This window comes from Malaya genurostris, chromosome 2 (genome assembly GCF_030247185.1).
Source record: "Malaya genurostris strain Urasoe2022 chromosome 2, Malgen_1.1, whole genome shotgun sequence".
NCBI classification, from domain to species: Eukaryota; Metazoa; Arthropoda; class Insecta; order Diptera; family Culicidae; genus Malaya; species Malaya genurostris.
This window is the reverse complement of record NC_080571.1, coordinates 124,733,802-124,750,690: the sequence shown is the minus strand read 5'-3', so window position 1 is coordinate 124,750,690 and position 16,889 is coordinate 124,733,802. Positions and strand designations below refer to the sequence as shown.

General features: G+C 38.9%; 1 protein-coding gene across 2 annotated transcripts in view; it reads left to right on the top strand.

Moving 5' to 3' along the window:
* The window catches only part of LOC131433046 (cullin-2), a 46,550-nt gene that overhangs the window by 26,963 nt on the left and 2,698 nt on the right, over positions 1 to 16,889 (top strand). The gene's annotated exons all lie outside the window — the stretch shown is intronic.

Below are 16,889 nucleotides of genomic sequence, written 5' to 3'. Positions count from 1 at the left end.
ACTTTCCACAAAATGGGCAAGGCGAAGATGGTATCAGATACCATCCGACTTATGATGTACTAACCGTCGATCTATGGCAAAGCTTTTTATCCAAAAAAATCAAAAACTCATCTCCCGGACCAGATGGCATAACATACAATATGCTAAAACTCCTACAGCCAGAAGTAAGAGACACTGTAATTCGTGACCTAAACTTGATCTGGAAAACCAACAACATACCCAATGGATTGAAAACAATAAAAGTTATAGCGATTCCAAAACCAGGACGTAACCCTGAGAGCGTAGATGGCACTCGACCGATATCATTGGTAAATACCTTACTCAAACTACTCAATGCGGCTGTTCTAGACAAGCTGCAACAAGAACTTAGAAATAAAAACGTTTTATATCCCCTCTCCTTCGGATTTCAAAGACAAAAATCGACAGTCTCTTGCTTAGAGTTTGTTACAAACAGAATAACACAGATAAAACGGCAAGACAGAGTAGCAGCAGTTATTTTCATCGACCTCTCGAATGCATTTAACGCAGTTAAACCAGAAATACTAGAACAGATCATGTTAGACCTACACTTATCCCCAGAACTTATAAGTTGGTGTATGGCATTCCTCAACAATAGAACAGTTCAGTTACAGGTTGCAAACCAGCAGGTAACAAGGCAAGTTAGTCAAGGACTACCCCAAGGGGATGTACTGTCGCCGACATTGTTCAACGTGTACACAACAAAATTACACGGCATCCAGGTCAAAGGAGTGGTACTGATACAATACGCCGATGATTTCGCAGTTCTCGTAGAAGGAAAATCAATAGACGAAATCAATGAACGAGGAAACATCTTCATGAAGAATTTTCAGGAAACAGCGAAAAATCTAAATTTATCGATCAATACACAAAAAACGAAGGCGATTCTTTTTCGAAATAGCTCAAAACACATGGACATCCGCGTCGATAATATTCCAATAGAAAATGTAAACGTTCATCCGTATCTGGGAATTCTATTTGACCGATCACTAAAATTTGGTGCACATATCAGGAATCTTACACGAAAATTGGCAGATCGCCTTAACATGCTGAAGGTTATCAGTGGAACACAACATGGAAGCCATCCACAGACGCTAAGAATGGCATATAATGCATTCTTTAGAGGTTTTGTAGAATATGGCTGCAGTGTATACGGTTCTGCAAATAAAACTAATCTTGAAAAAATCAACGTCATAAATAACGAATGTCTGAGAAGAATAACGGGCTGTACGAAAACAACGCCAAAAAACACTCTCCATGCAATAGCTGCTCAACTTCCATTAAATTCTCGAAGAACACAAACAGTGGGAAAACAAATAGTGAAACACCATTACTAAAACACGCCGGTGAAAGAGCAAATCAACATAAAGTACCTGGATGATAATAAACAATACACAATCCTTGAGAGAACCGCTCACCAACATAGTGATATTCTACAACGCATGTCAACAATAGAAACAACTGAACATCTATGGAAAGAAGTAGTAATAGAGACGGAACTTACCGAAGGAGATTGGAAAAAGAAAGCGACGAATGAAAAAGTGCTTAAACAGCTGACTTTATCTCTAATTCACGGTAAATACAAAGGACGTCCAATCATATATACAGATGCATCTAGCGATCTGATCTCATCATGTGGAGTAGGCATTTTTCACGAAGCTTGTAACACCAGAATGAGCATGAAGCTGGAGGCTCACGTATGTATTATGTCCGCAGAAATCGAAGCCATTTATGTGGCCCTACAGTATCTCACTCGCAACAACATTACCAACGCGGTAATAATGACAGACTCAAAGTCAGGATGTAAATACATTAAAAGCTTTATTGGAAAAAAAGAGAAAGACGGCGTAATAAACACGATTTTAAAATTAGCAGCAGATTCACAAACATTAATCCAATGGATTCCGGGCCACGTCAATATATCCGGCAATGATGTAGCTGACCAATTGGCGAAGGCCGCTCTCACACAAACGGTCATGTGCAGCAACAAAGTTCTATTCCATGATGCAATGAACTACTTCAAATCCGTCAGCGAAGAAACGGCTCAACAATGGTATCTCGAGTATTCAGCAGTGTTTGGAAAGGGTCGGAAATTCTTCCAAATTCAAAACGCAATACCGCAAACGGCGTGGTACCATAATCTGAAACTAAATAACAGAGAAGTAAGAACGTTGAACCGTCTTTTAGCGGGGCATGATTACTCTCGATACTGGCTACACAAAATGAAGATATGCAATGACTGCATATGTGATATTTGCGACACGATAGAAAATTCTGATCATATACTATTCTATTGTTTAAAATATGTACAAGAACGAAAAAAACACAAATTGGATAGTTTTTCAAACATATACGAACTATTTGGAAAAAAAGACGTCGCCATACTAAGGAGTGTTGTAAGATTTTTGGAGGAAATCGAAATACAAATTTAAAAGGTTACTTGCATATAATATCATAATGAAAAAAAAAAAAGTCTAAAAGACTTTAAACAGTTATCGCTGGCAATATAGCAACACTGCTGTGCCATTTTGACATTTTTATCGGCTGATACGCAGCTGATAAACGAAGAAAAAAAAATCAGAAAAACAACTAATATTTTAGTTGTTTTGCGATCGCTGGCTTTTCCGTGTAGTTTCTGTCGTTGAAATTAAATTTTTCAACTATTTTGCCGGTAACGGCTGTTTTCTAGTGAAATCGACGTCCTGTATAATTTTTATTATTCGTTATCGGTCACTGTAGAAACAACATCAAGCGATTGATGAAAACGACGAACATCATCCGATTCCCGGATTCAAATCGCTCGAATCCGACGGAAAAAATAACTATATATGGCAGGTGGGCATTGACGTTTGCATCTGGACTTGGCTATTAATTTCTTCCATGCTGCCCATTCCTGCTTCAGGAAAAACTTCACCGAACAGAGCCTGGGATCAACAGTTGCAACCAAGCAATGCTGCTCCGTGTCTACGTTGATAATCAATATTTCACCAAGCACATCATCATTTGATTTGATGCAAAAATAAAATAGAATTCAATGAAACTATTTTGTTGTTCTTGTTCTAGAATTCAAATTCATAAAACTTTTTAACATTAGCTCATAGTTTGCTGATCTTCAGCATTGTTGAATCAACCATTGCCTTTAGTTTCAAAATAACTAGAAGTGAAATGTCAAAAATACCATGGCTCTGGTTATAGCGAAAACTACAATGTAAATAAAGATTCGGTCATGGTTAGCTTAACCGTCTCAATCGTATTAGTTTTTCATACAATATACTGTTCAATATTACTATTCTAGAGCCGATATCATTTATAGTAAACATGAACTTGACTATTGTTGAAATCATCTGATTTAATAGTCGGCTGAAAACCACCATACTCGCATGGTCAGGTTGGCCCTCTGTATAGTAACTGTTACCATAATATTTTTCTGAGTGTAGGTTCGAAACTGGTTTCAAACAAACGGTTTGACAGCAGTTAGAGTGGAAGTGTCATAGCACCAATTGTTGAAGGTATCTAGCCTTTTTAATTGATTATATAATTATAATTGTCTGAGCGCAAGCGTTTCAATCTTAATTTAGGAAAACCGTTAAGTAGATTAATAGATAGCTCAGATGTTAAATTTTTGAATTACTCAATTACTGCTTGCTTACTGCGGCCGTTCAATTATTCTCAGCATTTTCTGCTAACGAAAAATGCTCATTTCCTTGTGAAATCAATTCCTTGTTCAAACAGTTGCTGAAACCACAGCTTTGCTGGACAATGTGAAAATCACAAATGCTACATCGCACTGTCTTCAGCTCGTTGATTAACAAGTGACATTCCCCACAAAGTTTTTTGTTATTTTCGCAAATTCAATAGTGATAATAACGTATGACAGTGATATGAACAATCGGTTACACAAAATAAACAACAAATGTAGTTCCATCTTCGACACGCTATCCCTCACAGTGCGCACCAACGCATCAACGTAGAAGAAACAATTGTTATTTTCGTGATAATCCGCACCCGATCGATGCTATTATTTTCAATTTTTGTGTCACGCTAATTATTTTTACCTATTTAAACGGATCTTTGTAAATAGTATTCACTCACACAAGATAAATTCAAAAATTGCAACAATAACCTTTTATATCACCTTTTTTATTTCTAAGAACTAGTTCAAAAGGTTTCGGTCCCAAATTTTGTATATAAACATCAAGCACCAGGATTTAAAGCAGCGAAAGATAAAGTTTTGAAGCCTCTACTGCTTCATCGAGCAATTGAGACCTAAATCAATTAAAGAGGAAGACTTCAATAAGCTACCTGTGCCCTGGAGGAGTAATCCTAAAGCTTGGGTTACTAAGCAAATGTTCTTGATCAGTTGGATAATGATTCATCTCGTAACAGTGACAACTGCATGGAAAAACTTTTCCATGCGGGAATGCGTTCATTTCATAGGAACAGCGTTAGAAGGCGTGAAAATTTCCACATTGAATAATTGCTGGAAAGCCATATAGCCAGAATGTGTGAAATATAACACAGTAACGTTTGGTGATAATCAAGAAATTATCCTTTTGGCGCATGCAGTGGGAGGTGAAGGATTCAAAGTTTTACCTCGGATGATGTCTGTGAATTGCTGGCAGACACGGATGAAGAACTGTGTAGCTGTGTGAAAAAGACTTTGACTCAATGCAATCATCGATCAAATTATGACGAATGTACAACTACAGAGCGAAGGCGGCGCTGTCGCGTAATTTACGACAGTGATTGACGATCAAAATTAATTCAAGATTATTTATGTGAATTATTTAATAATTGATTTCTCGCATATAGATGTTTTTGTCAATTAGCTCCCATAATCGGTTCTTAGTATTAAATTTGTGCCAGTTTAAAAAAAATCAGATATATTCTCCCTTTCGTATAGCCATACAAAAGAAAAAAAACAGTCCGTTATTCAAATTATACTTCTCCTTATTTTGACGACAGAAGAGTTTCCTAGTTCACTGCGAAAACCGTGCAAAAAAAACCGCGTTAATTCCGAAAACCGTGCGGAAAATAAACCGTGTAAAAAAAGTACGGGTCTGTAGTGTCAGAGACATAACTAGATGTCATGAACATGAATAAAACTGATACGATTTCTTTACACTTTCGAATTCGAATTGATAGTTGATCGATTGTGTGAATTGCGAAACTTTCCCCCTTTTCACTACTAAAATTTAAAACGATTTTTGACGTCGATTATCTTATTTCGGATTTGCATATTTCATTGAAAGAAACTATCAAGATGCTGTACTGGGTTCATTTCTGCCTTTTAGAAGGACTAAATTGTGGAATTCTCTACACGGGCAAAATTCCCATTCTTGAAATAAGCAAAACGTGTCATGATTTTGGGAAAATAATATATTTTCATGTTATGATAATGCACCATGATTAAAATTTCTCGGAGTCTTTCCCCCCGGTGAACGACCAAAAGGTTGAAGCCGGGGTAAAATAAATGATATTAATAATAATAATAATAATTCTCGGAGTCCATTCGGACTGATTTCTATGAAATTTAAACGTAACGCACTTGAAGTTGTTGGGTATAACTTCAGGCGTGTTTCTGCTACGATGGTAAATTTTGCAACATAAATTCAGGCGTCATTTTTGCACTATAAATTCAGTGAAAAGCACGACGCACGACTCTATTTGTCGTGATTTGTATATGTTTTGTAGTCGACGAAATTACATCAATAGCCCAAATGTATGCAATTATATGTTTGTACATGCTTGCGATACGGATAACGATATTTAAGCTTCTCTTCGCCAAGCTTGTGTTCAAGTTTTGTATGCTAGAAGTTATTTTTATAGCGTTTCTCTACCATTACTATCCTGCGATTTCGGTTGAAGCGATAAACTTTTTCTCATTATTAATCGAGTTAATCTTATATAAATTAGGAATTAATCTTAAGCACTCAAAATTTACCCAGGGATATCCGATATGTTAGAGATTTTTAGCAGATAAAATAGGACACTGCTCGCTACTAATCAAAATTTCAATCATTTATAATTGAAAATATTAGGCTGGATACATTCAAATCGAATCTTAGAAATATTTCCAATCAAATAATGAAATAATATGATTATTTGATATAAAATATACTGAGCTGTGAGTGTTTAAAACCTGACCGCATTTCTACGTGTATTTTTCTTTGAGTTTCTAATTTGCACACCTATATAGAAAATAAAGATGTGTTCCTCATCAAAAATCGTCTTATTAATAATATTTAGGCGCATCAATACAGCTTGTGTTGTTATATCTATGAAACAAATTAATCAAAGTGGTTTAACAAAATATTTTTCTAATTTTCGTTAGATGGTGTTCCAAATTCACAATCGAATTAAACACTAGCTCTGGGAACGGTCACATGAAATATGTAAGAATACATTCGAACAAAATGTAACATTGATGTTTGTCAAATGAAAAGCGTAGCCGTGCTTAGTCTCTTATGATGTCAATTTTCGGTTCATTATCTTTATTTGTATGTTATGTTTAATTCTCAATCAGCCGATGGATAAAACAACCCTATTATTAAATAACATGCATCAGGATCAAGTAAACATTTTCAGTAGTTCTTGCTTTTCAATGTCTGCTTTTTGCTTTATCATTAATCTATCACATCACTTGAGGCAGAGGATTCAAAGTGATATCCGGGTAGAAAATTAGAGTTACGAGCTTTGAAAGAAATGCATTCTTCAAGTAACGCATTTTCGAACCATGATTAATTTTTATGGGAGAAAAGTTATTGCTCATGATTTCATGATAAGTTAAAATTATTGGTTTCATGATTTTCTAATCATAACAGCAGTAACGGATTTCTTTCCGTGTACGATATTTAGCACAGTTAGGAACATTTATCTCGAACGATTTTTGCACAGCGAAAAGTGCTCGAAGCAAATCAAATTATTTTGGATTTTCACTAAACTGATGATTTTTACCTTCGGTTTGCAAAGAAGTAATCTTCTTTAGATAACATTTAGAGCCATTAGAACGGCTGATCCTATATAATGTTGTCCACTTTACGTTTCTTGTTTTCTTTCTCTCCTATGCAAACCACCAGCAGCTGATGCAATCGTTCTTGCTTGAATTGAAACTAGCTTTGCGTACAAACCGACACACCCGCTCGCAGTGTCAAATAATGCGAAACTGGTTTATTGCGTCCTCTCGCCTTGACGACCGGAAGCCAAACTACAACTACGAACCACGCAGAAGGTGCTCTCTCCGATGCCGCTGTTTGGATACGTCTTCTCGCCCCGTAGTCTGCTTCCATCCAACGCACAAGACGAAATGATGTTCCCCTTTTATAACGTTCAGTTGAAGATATGTGCCTGGCTACCTCAAAATCGTCGTCCTTGCGCGAAAAACCCAAGCAAAAGTAAAGAGTTTTCCGCGTTGTTTTAAAATTTTCAGAAAACTTAATTTTTGAGTTTTTTGTGGTTATCTCACACTGCTCAAAATATTATCCTAAATTCCTGATCATATTTTTGATGAAATAGTGAAAGAATTATGTTACTGCCATTAATACAAGTCGACACTAGTAAGTTTTTCTAAAAATATATTTTCTTGTGGCACTAGTTCCACCTATATTGAACTGCGCAAACTATTTACTTAGTTCGCTATTTACTTCGTTTTTTTTTTATTTATAGGCAGAAAATAATTTCATACAATAATACATTTCCGGTCAACCGGAAAATGAAGTTACATTTTTTCTAGACATTTCTGCCTTTCTCATATTAAAACGTTATGCAATCACTGTGAAAACCGACTTTTGAACCGAGGCCCGGAGGGCCGAGTGTCATATATCATTCGACTCAGTTCGTCGAGTACTCAAAATGTCTGTGTGTGTGTGTAACGTTTTTGTCGTGAATACGACTTACTTTACTATGGGGCGCCTTTTCAAAATTAGCCATATGGAAGAATGGGCAGAACTTAATCGTGAATATCTCGACTTGTATTAATGGTAGCAACATAATTATTTCACCATTTCATCAAAAATATGATCAGGAATTCAGGATAATATTTTGAACAGTGTGCGATAACCACAAACAAGTCAAAAATTAAGTTTTCTTAAAATTTGAAAACAACGCGGAAAACTCTTTACCTTTGCTTGGGTTTTTCGCGCAAGGACGACGATTTTGAGGTAGTCAGGCACATATCTTCAACTTAATGCGTATAAAAGGGGAACCGTGGTCGAAAATCGATCATTTCTTTTCGTGCGTTCGATGGAAGCAGACGTCGTGGGAGTGGAATCATCAACCAGCAGCGACGGAGAATGCACCTTCTGCGTGGTTAAAACCTCACGACCTGAGCATCTCTCATTCGCTTGCTGGCCATCGAGGCGAGAGGACCTTAACCAGCAACAGCAGCGGGAGTTAACCAGCAGCGACGGAGAATGCACCTTCTGCGTGGTTAAAACCTCAAACGCTCCGGTCGCATCTCGCATTCGCTTGCTGGCCATCAAGGCGAGAACCAGCAGCGACTGAAACTGGATTCTGAGTCTGTTATTGGATCTAAATTTAGGTCTTGAACTCAGGGTCCAGTTCTCTATTCCAGACTTCTATTCGGTTCTTCTTAAAACCATAATAATACTCCTAAAGAATTATGCGGAATTTACTTTACTGTACCTCTATACAACCCATTTTTGTCGTGAATACGACTTACTTTACTATGGGGTGCCTTTTCAAAATTTACCCTCTGAGAGAGTGATAAGTTTTTGATCGTGAATATCTATTGTTGTATCTAATGAATCAACATAATTCTTGCGACATGCCGACATGGAAATATGATCACAATTTTATGATAAAATTTTCAGTTTTGTGACATAGTCTCAAATAATTCAAAATTAAACTTTTCTGAAATGTTTGGTATAAACGAGTATCAAAAAGGATAATTCATAAGGCGCGTTTGCCTTTCTCGTATTTTTAAAGCTCATAGCTCAGTGATCTGTGAAAGGATTTATATAATCTAACTACCAATAGAATCGAAATTTTTCAATTTAAACGTGTATAGCAAAAGCATTGAAGTATTTCAATAGTACACTATTGAAAAACCTGTCTCATTTGCTCCATGTCAACACCATGTCAGAACGCGTTCTAAGGAAGAGAACAAAATATCTGCTGCTGTACAACAAATCGTCCGGGAAAAATGTTCCGAAAAGTGGTGAATATCGTCCTCAATTTGGTCCTTGTGAATGCTAGAAACGAATCCCTTCAGCATATTGATAGTTTCTTTCAATAAATTATGCAAATCCGAAATGAATTAATCGACATTAAAATTCTGAATGCGGCTATTTTTATAGCCGTTAGGACCGCCCATTAGTGAGAAAGCTACAAACGAAATCACATAAAAGGAAATCTCTTAACAAAAATTCAATCAGTTTGGATTCAATCGCCACTGCGAGCAGATGTGTTTTGTGTCGTCTGCACGCTTTCGACAAGAGCGATTACGTCACAGCTGCCAGTCATTAGCATTGGGAAAAAAAAACAACGGTGGAGAGCATTGCACAATATCAGCCGTTCTAATGGCTCTAAAATTTTTCTAAAGAACTATTAGGATTTGTTGTTCGCAAATCGTAGGGAAATATCCTCAGTTTACGGCAAATCAAGAACAGTTTGCTTAAATTTGTGCACTTTTCGCTGTGTGAAATTCACAGTAATCGAGATCAAGTGAAGCCTTTTTTTGCAAAAAATGTTTTAGAGTTTAATGTCGTAGAGAATTACGCAATTTGACCTTTCTGAATGCTAGAAACGAGTCCCTTCAGCATATTGATAGTTTCTTTCAATAAATTATGCAAATCCGAAATGAAATAATCGACATTAAAATTCTGTATGCGGCTATTTTTATAGCCGTTAGGACCGCCCATTAGTGAGAAAGCTACAAACGAAATCACATAAAAGGAAATCTCTTAACAAAAATTCAATCAGTTTGGATTCAATCGCCACTGCGAGCAGATGTGTTTTGTGTCGTCTGCACAGCTAGTTTCGCTTTCGACAAGAGCGATTACGTCACAGCTGCCAGTCATTAGCATTGGGAAAAAAAACAACGGTGGAGAGCATTACACAATATCAGCCGTTCTAATGGCTCTAAAATTTTTCTAAAGAACTATTAGGATTTGTTGTTCGCAAATCGTAGGGAAATATCCTCAGATTACTGCAAATCAAGAACAGTTTGCTTAGATTTGTGCACTTTTCGCTGTGTGAAATTCACAGTAATCGAGATCAAGTGAAGCTTTCTTTGTTTTTGCGAAAAATGTGAAAAAGGGGAATGCGTGCATAATTCATACAATTGATATTCGGAAGTGTTAAGGAACATGTCAGTTGTTTTCGTATTCACGACATCCAGTTATGTCTCTGACATTACCCACCCGCCTTTTTTTTTGTCGTGAATACGACTTACTTTACTATGGGGTGCCTTTTTAAAATTAGCCATATGAAGGAATGGGCAGAACTTAATCGTGAATATCTCGACTTGTATTAAAGGCAGCAACATAATTCTTTCACCATTTCATAAAAAATATGATCAGGAATTTAGGATAACATTTTGAACAGTGTGAGATAACCACAAACAACTCAAATATTAAGTTTTCTCAAACTTTGAAAACAACGCGGAAAACTCTTTACCTTTGCTTGGCTTTTTCAAGACGACGATTTTGAGGTAGTCAGGCACATATCTTCAACTGACTGCGTATAAAAGGGGAACCGTGGTCGAAAATCGATCATTTCTTCTTGTGCGTTGGATGGAAGCAGACGTCGTGGGAAAGATTTTATCAACCAGCAGCGACGGAGAGTGCACCTTCTGCGTGGTTAAAATCTCAAACTCTCAGATCGCAGTTCTCATTTACTTTCCGATTGTCAAGCCGAGAGGACGCATTCTACTAGCAGTGACGAAGAGTGCACCTTCTGCGTAGTTAAAACCTGAAACGCTCAGGTCGCAACTCTCATTTTGATGATTCTTTGTCGATAGTTGAACGTGTTCAGACGTGTTTTCGTTCTCTCGCGTTTGTTCGTTCGTTGTTGAGTTTTTATGGCGAAACGTAGATGCCGCTCGGGAGGCTCAAAAGCTAGTCCCAAGGCGAATCCTAAGCGTAACAAAAATAACACACCCAGTCCGCGTGTAGTTATTCAAAACCAGAACCAGAATCAATCCACAATTGGTGATATGATGTCAGTGCACTCCGCTCGTTCGGAAATAAGAAGCAACCGTACCGCAACCAACGTAAGCGATGTCAACGGATTCGGTGGCCCTCTCGATGAACTGCCCGAAGAAGAAGAAGAAGCTAAAGTGAAACTTCCACCGCTGATGGTGAAATCAGTTCCGCTCGCAACGTTACAGCGAGAACTGATTCGAATTGGTATTCATGCCGAATTCAAGCTGTGTGGTATCGGCATCAAGGTGATGTTGCATACCAAATCCGAGTACGTGAAAGCAAAAAATTATCTCGATCGTGCTGGTGCAGAGTATTTCTCGCACGATTTGGCAACGGAAAAGCCATTCAAAGCAGTGGTACGTGGTTTACCGCTGATGTGCGGTAATGACATCGCATCGGAGCTGGCCGAACGATACAAGCTCCAACCGGTTGCTGTTTTCCCGATGACTAGGATGGATGTCACCAACAAGTATCGCGATTGTCTGTACCTCGTTCATTTTAAAAAAGGTACAGTAACTCTGAACGCTTTGAAAGCCGTTAGATCCATCAGCAGTATGATCGTGAGCTGGGAACCGTACCGTGGTACAAACCGTGACGTCACCCAGTGTATGCGCTGTCTGAACTTCGGACACGGTACACGCAACTGCCATCTTCAACCGAGATGCAACAACTGCGGTCAGGTGCATTTAACGTCCAGCTGCCCTGCAGAAGGAGACGCCGTATTGAAATGTATTCATTGCGGGGAAGGTCACCGGTCCACTGACAAGCAGTGTCGCAAGAGGGAGGAGTATAAACAAATACGAAAACGTGCATCGCAGAATCATCAGCCTGGAAGAAAATCCAACAAGGGTCCGGTTTTCAATAACGGCGAGTTTCCTTTGCTGGCGTCAAATCGGGAGAACGGCGCTGGAACTTCCTCCACACAGCAACTGCCGCCGCAGCCAAATCCCATGGTTCTTTGGTCATCGTTGTTGGCAGGATCCGGAATGCCACTTGCTGGAGTGAACGGTCAACCAGCTCAGGTGAGTCCCCATTTAAATACCCCTCATTTGGACCAAAATCTTCCGCCCAAATTTACCACCGAACAACTCTTGCCGATCTTCGCAGAGATGTGCAACAAAATGCAAAAATGAAGATTTGACCAGATTTCTGTGTTAGGGCAATTTATTATACAATATGCCTGTTAACCCGTTAAATATTGTTTTATGGAACGCCCGCGGATTGTCGCGGAAACGCGTTGAGTTGTGTGATCTCTTGGAGCAACAATCAACAGATATCGTAGCTATCACGGAAACGCATTTAAAACCCGGTAATAATCTGTACCTTCCTGGGTTTAACATAGTTAGGCTGGATCGAACCCACTCGGGCGGAGGGGTGTCGCTCTAGCCATCAGGAAAACTATTAAATATATCATTCAACCGCACTATCGCACATCGGTGATCGAAGCCGTCGGTATCGAGGTGTCTTCCGATACTGGAAAAATTATTATTATTGCCGCTTATTGTCCGACACAGTGCTATGACGGCAATGGGATGGCAAGGAAATTTAAAAATGATCTTGCGAAGCTAACCAGAACCGACAAGAAGTTCATCTTGGCTTGCGATTTAAACGCGAAACACGAGACATGGCGAAATATCCGTAGGAATAAAAATGGGTGTCTTCTCTTCGAGGATCTACAGCTGGGTTATTACACCATCCACGCTCCGTATCAGCCGACATATCTTTCGCCTGCCGGCATCTCGTCCACCTTGGATATAGTTCTGTCGAACTTCGACTTGCTGAGCCAACCAGTTACAACAAACGATCTCAGCTCTGATCATTTTCCGGTTTCATTTCAAATCGGTGGTGATATTCAGCGCGGTGAACCGCAAACCAGGAAAAACTACCACGACGTCAACTGGGTGGAATTCGCCCGGATTGTTGATCGGCATATCGATGCAACCAAAGCGTTGAATTCCACTGACGATATAGATGAGGCTTTATCCGAGCTGAAGGCCGCTATCTCTGTAGCTGAGAACCACTGCGTTAGACAGGTTCCGATCCACGGAGTATTGCTTAAAATCGACACGATGACCAAAGCAATTATCCGTCAACGTAACAAAGTACGGCGCCAATTTCAACGGTCAGGCGATTTATCGAAAAAATACGTTGCATCGAAATTGTCGGAGCTGATCAGTTCTCGAGTTGATGACTTGAAAAACGAAAACTTCTCGTCAATGATCCAAAGGCTAGACCCGTTCTCGCGGCCTTTCTGGAAGGTGTCAAAGGTATTAAAGTCAAAACCGAAACAAATCCCTCCGTTAACTCAGAACAACGACATTCTGGTCACACCGTTTGAAAAAGCGACCGCAATCGGCGAACACATTTTGCGCTCTCACAACCTGGGTAATTCTGTTGTCAGTCCCATGGAAGACGCAGTTCGAGAAACGATGTCCACTTTACGTAACACCCGCTGCTACGTTCCGGAAAATGTTAAGGTTAAACCCGAACAAGTTGCCGCAACAGTAAAAGCATCCAAAAACATGAAGGCGCCGGGCTTTGACTCGATTTTTAACCTTACACTGAAGAAACTCAGCCATCAGACCTACACCTTTATTGCCAGTGTTTTCAACAGATGTCTCGATTTGAACTACTTCCCCTCGGAGTGGAAAATCGCCAAGGTGGTACCGTTACTTAAACCATCTAAAGATCCAACGAATCCCTCTAGCTATCGTCCCATTAGCCTTCTGTCGTCGCTAAGCAAGCTCTTCGAAAGACTCATCTTAGATCGTGTTCTGGTGCACATCGAAAACAACAACATTTTCTTGCCCGAACAGTTCGGATTCAGAAAGGGCCATTCTACAACTCATCAGTTGCAAAGAGTAGTGAACATCATCGACCGTAACAAGCACGTCGCAAAGTCTACAGCCATGGCTCTACTGGACGTCGAGAAGGCATTCGACAACGTCTGGCACGAAGGTCTCATCTACAAGATGTATCGCTACAACTTCCCAGTGTACCTCATCAAGATAGTACAAAACTATCTCAGTGGCAGAAGCTTCAAAGTCAGCGTGAACGGAACCCTATCGAACGGGTTTGTTGTACCCGCCGGAGTACCTCAGGGTAGTATTCTCGGACCAGTACTGTACAACGTCTACACCTCGGATTTCCCTCGACTTCCTGATGGTTGCCAATTCTGCTTCTTCGCGGATGATACAGCTATCCTTTGCAAAGGAAGGGTCACAAAACATCTCACCAAAAAGCTGCAAAACTGCCTTGATTCCGTTGTCAGCTACATGAACACCTGGAAGATAAAAATTAACGCTTCCAAAACTCAGGCGATCCTGTTTCCATACAGTCTATCTCAGCGACTCACTCCTCCAGCTGATTGCAAGATCGTGGTTGATGGGCTTCCAATCGACTGGTCCAATGAGGTGGTCTACTTGGGGCTCACTTTTGATCGTAAACTACTTTTCCGCTCGCATGTCGATAAGATAAAATCTAAATGCTCCTTGCTCATCAAATGTCTCTACCCGCTAATCAAGAGAAGGTCATCTCTTATTCGCAAGAATAAGATAGCTGTTTACACCCAGATCATCGCTCCAGTGTTTCAGTACGCGTTGCCTGTGTGGGGGAGGTGTGCCCTTACACATCGGAACAAAATCCAAGTGCTGCAGAACAGAGCCCTGAAAATGATTCTGGATCTTCCGTGGTTCACCAGGACTTCAACAGTTCATCAACTAGCAGACGTCACTACCGTCAACGAGAAACTAATTGCAGCCAATGGAAAATTCCAAGAAAAATGTGCAATTTCTGAATACCCTCTTATTAGTTCACTATTTTAGTTTTGCTGTAGTTTTAGTTGTAGTTTAGTTTTATAAATCAAACTGTCTATCAGTTAAACTGTTAAAAAGAAATTGAATCAAAATTATTAACTAGTAAATTACCGTAAATCAAAAGATGAAAAGTAACATTACTACATCACTTGACATGTAATATCATACAGAAATGTAACCAAAGAGAAACAATAAATATTTAATGTAAAAAAAATATGTCGCAACTCTCATTCGCTTTCCGGTCGTCGAGGGAGTGATGTCATCAACCTGCAGCGACGGAAAGTGCACCTTCTGCGTGGTTAAAAACCTCAACGCTCAGGTCGTAGTTCTCATTTGCCTTCCGGTCGTCAAGGCGAGAAGACGCATTAAACCAGTTTCGCATCATTTGGCACTGCGTGCGGATGTGTCGGTTTGTACGCAAAGCTAGTTTCAATTCAAGCAAGAACGATTGCATCAGCTGCTAGGGGTTTGCATTGGAGAGAAAGAAAATAAGAAACGAAAAGTGGACTACATTATATAAAATCAGCCGTTCTAATGGCTCTAAATGTTATCCAAAGAACTATTAGGATTACTTCTTTGAAATTCGAAGGTAGAAATCATCAGTTTAGTGAAAATCCAAAATAATTTGATTTGGTTCGTGCACTTTTTACTGTGCGAAAATCGTTCGAGATAAATGTTCCGAACTGTGCTAAATATCGTAGATAACTCCACAATTTGGTCCTTCTAAAAGTCAGAAATGAATCTTGTACAGCATCTTGATAGTTTCTTTCAATGAAAAATGCAAATCCGAAATGAGATAATCGACGTCAAAACTCGTTGAAAATTTTAGTAGTGAAAAGGGGGAAAGTTTCGCAATTCACACAATCGATCTACTATCAATTCGAATTCGAAAGTGTAAAGAAATCGTGTCAGTTTTATTCGTATTCACGACATCCAGTTATGTCTCTGACATTACACACCCGTACTTTTTTCACTAACTTTTGTCGGAGATGATTGAACTGATTTTCACAAACTTAGATTCAAATGAAAGGTCATGTAGTCCCATATAAAACTCCTGAATATTATTTGGATCCGACTTCCGGCTCCGGAATTATGGGGTAAAACGTGCAAAAAACTGTGAAAATAAGTGCACTAACTTTTCTCAGAGATGGCTGAACCGATTGTCACAAACTTAGATTCAAATGAAAGGTCTTGTGGTCCCAAACAAAATTCCTGAATTTTATTTGGATCCGATTTCCGGTTCCGGAGTTATGGGGTAAAATGTGCAAAACAATGAAAATATGTGTTCTAACTTTTCTCATAGATGGCGCGACCGATTTTCACAAACTTACGGTAGACGGTCAAACAAACCGATTTCGGTTATTCTTTTAAGAATCGAAGAAATTAGTTTGAAGAATACCACAGTATTATATATGATAATATGATTGATATGAGAAAGGCATCATTACACCACCATTACAAAAATATCCAAATCCGAAAAACCTAATCGTACGTTTAAAATATGTGTTGTTTTATGAAATCCGAAAATCCATTCAAATTCAGAATTTTAACAAGAAGTAAACAAATACAATAGAATTACCGAACCATTCGTTAGATCAATTTGGTTTAAAGTTTATAGTAATTCAGTTAAAGTTTATAGACAATTCAGCAATAACCGAACGACCAGTTACCAAATGTTCGGCTTTTGAAAATTTGGTAAAAAATTACCGAATTCTGCGAAACTGCAGTTGCATGCAAGGTTCAGAATTCTGTGGTTGCTTGTTTCTTGAAATAAAATCTCGGAAGTGAATTTTTCAGTCATCGAGTTTTTTTTGAAAACCTTTTGAATTCAGAAAAAAATCATTTCATTATCACTCATGAAAAACATGAGTGATACTGAAATGAATTTTTT